General features: G+C 37.8%; 2 long non-coding RNA genes across 3 annotated transcripts in view; one reads left to right on the top strand and one right to left on the bottom strand.

Moving 5' to 3' along the window:
• Positions 1–1,563: 1,563 nt before the first annotated feature.
• LOC109585944 (uncharacterized) overlaps positions 1,564–3,055 on the bottom strand; it is a 3,468-nt gene continuing 1,976 nt past the window's right edge. For both annotated transcript variants that reach the window (XR_002186738.1, XR_002186737.1), the window contains one exon: positions 1,564–1,875. This is a non-coding gene — a long non-coding RNA (uncharacterized LOC109585944). The remainder of the gene's footprint in view (positions 1,876–3,055) is intronic.
• LOC109585945 (uncharacterized) lies at positions 2,244–2,475 on the top strand. Its single transcript, XR_002186739.1, has 2 exons — positions 2,244–2,284; positions 2,370–2,475. It is a non-coding gene; the product is annotated as an uncharacterized LOC109585945 (long non-coding RNA).

Here is a 3,055-nt window from a genome sequence, read left to right as displayed (position 1 = left end):
GCCTTAATTCGTCCCTTGTGATAGCAAAAGTATGCTTCGCATAGACAAGATAATGGGCGGAAGACCCAGAATAACTCATCTAGATTCTGTATCTGAAGTCTCTTTAGTCATTACTCGTTCAAGCAGTGAGATAATGGTACCCAACTAAACGCGGAAAGTTTACTTGTTTTTGAGCATAAAATGTCGAGAAAACAAGCTTTTGGAATTATTAAAGTTGGAAGACCTAAAGAAAAGAATTCTTTAATAGAGACTTGCTTTAAATCTTTCATTTATAATATTGCTTTTGAGATAATGGGGACCAAAGAACAAACTAGTACTTTTTTAACTTTTAATCGCTAATAAATGCAATAGAAGAGCGTAAATCTTGCTATTTTTGGCTACAGCATGATAGTGGTATAACAGCTAATTTCTTTGAAGTATCATATGGCACTGCAATCACTACTATGCCAGTGCTATAGGTGAAAATCAGTGCTGCAGAGATGGAGAGAGTAAGTCTGGCCAGGGGTAACTAGCTTAAGTTGCTAGGCAACCTAATAATCTCAATGGAATAATCCACCCACGCAACGGAAGTTTCCTATCCCTTTCATTTACTCTACTATCTATGGTGTGGCTCAATCAATATGCTCCACCCGCACACACAGTAATGGTGGCACATGGCCCTAAGTGGTGAAGAAAGCTTTAGTTTTTCTCGATTTTTAAACAGTTTAGCATACATTTGTTAGGCTCTATTTGTTGCATACAAATGTATTTTGAGCCCCTGATGTTTAAAGACTCTGGCCGCTACTTCGGGAGAAGAGAGCCTCGTGTAAACTCACAAAAGTATGAAATTTTGGGCTACCATATCTTTAAAACGAAGATGATTGGAGCAATTCCTCTCATATTAATGAAAGATGAGGCTTTGCTTTATTGTTTTATCTGCCCAGTTGCTCTTTTGCTCTCACTATGAAAAAGTTGTCGGGGAACCGACCTACGTTTGGTGACTTTGCCAGCTTCTTACTCCACGGAAAAGAAAAATATAGCATTCCCAAGACGGCGAATAACTTTTTCAAGAGCCAGTATTGATTATAAGACTCTCGAGGACTAGACAAGAAAGCAGTGTCAGCTCAAAAGTGGAGGCCAAGCGAACACACACACACACACACACAGACAGACAGGACGACTGCTTTACCCTCGCTTCCACGCCTACGCGTGGGCTCGGGTAATGACAACCCAACTGCATAGTACCCGCCTACGCAAGCGTGGCGAGTCCAATTATGATTATTAGCAACCGTAACCTGCAAAACATAATAGCATACCATACATACCTCACCTGACATATCCACACACTGCACTCACTTAATGTATAGCAATGTACATTGCAGCTTGTGTTATCATAAATAATTTTAGCATCAGGCAAATAAACAATAACAAGCAAATGAAAAACAATAACAATATAAGAATAATAAACAAAAGACAGAGACAGTATTAATGGCAGTATAATGCGAACATTTATCACAAGTAGTAGCTAATGGATTAGCTATGCTAATCTTAGCAGTGGCTATTATCACCAAAAATCAGCAACAATTCCAGTTCCAGGACATAGCATTAACTATTAACTGTCAATATTATTATTCAAACACACTCGTGGGATAAAACACACAAACCACCACAGAAAGTGGTGAACACATAATCAAATAGTCATATATAACACACAATAAAATAATCATCTGTCAAATTGTGAGTACATAGCTATGTCATCATCTGAAATTGGACAAGGACCATATCTAGCTACTTTACAATATTCATCCTTATTCTCTTCTGATACTGTGGGTGGGGTTGATTGGAAACTGTTGTCCGTACTGTAGTGAGAAGGTGGTATTGACCCAAGACCATGTACTAAAAAATTAAAAAAGATTGAGTAGGATTCAATGGACCTTTTGCACTTAAGCGATTCTAATTAACGCGCACCCAAAGTGGTGGTAAAATGGCGGATTTTTGGAGGAAAGACAGGCTGAAGAATCTTCTCTTTTATCCAGCCATTCTAGCTGTAGGAGCCACTTTGAGCTGTCCTTTTGTTTCAGTATACTCTATTTATCTCTTCTGTAAGCTCTTTGGTTGCTGTTTTGGCTTTTATAGCATTTTATCATAGGAACATTCTCACCCATTGGCAATTCCCGTTTTTCTAAATTTTGCTTTCAGGAGCCAAGGCGCTTGCCCCTCCATTGCCATGAAGACAGAAGTGTATTCAGCTGAGTCCTATGACTAGTGTCTATCATCAGAGTTAGTCTCAGTCCATCAGAACCAGGTACGGTGGAATAACTCACTCAGTTGTCATGTTGCAGCTGGAGTGTGGATGATTATGACCATCTTTTCACTTCTTAAAACTATAGGTTGGCTCTTTTATAGATAGTTGAGGCATGCAAGAGCTCATTCTTTATCTGTACATTCACTGGTTGTATTGTATGAGCACCTTGTCGTATTAATACCCCGTGTCGCTATCCAATACTTGCAGAGAGGAATCGTCACATTCAGGACTCGTTCATGGCTCTAAGCCATTTGTATCCTCTCCCAACAGTTTTACTTATTATTTAAATTATAAAAAACATTATGGGTGTTGTTGCTAGAACTATTATTGTTGTTATCACTAGGTCACTATATTGCATTTGTATAGACGACTATTTATGTATTTACTCATACTTTATGATATTAACAGTATATACACAATAATTAGAAACTATTTTAACGATAACAAAGATAATTATTGTAATTGACATCAATTTTTATCATAAATAAAATATTAAAATCATGTAACGATGGAAGTGTTTTACTTCATACTGGACGTTACTATTAATAGCTAGTTACATGATGCTGAGCTATTCCAGCACACTTATGTTTCTTGGAATGCTTCTTACATGTGATTAAAGACCAATCCTATGGTTTTAAGAAGTGAAAAGATGCTCATAATCATCTACACTCCAGCTGCAACATGACAACTGAGTGAGTTATTCCACCGTACCTGGTTCTGATGGACTGAGACTAACTCTGATGATAGACACTAGTCATAGGACTCAGCTGA

This window comes from Amphimedon queenslandica, unplaced genomic scaffold, assembly GCF_000090795.2.
Source record: "Amphimedon queenslandica unplaced genomic scaffold, v1.1 AMPQUscaffold_12981, whole genome shotgun sequence".
NCBI lineage: Eukaryota > Metazoa > Porifera > Demospongiae > Haplosclerida > Niphatidae > Amphimedon > Amphimedon queenslandica.
The sequence above is the reverse complement of the archived record's forward strand: the minus strand, read 5'-3'. Positions and strand labels throughout refer to the sequence as shown.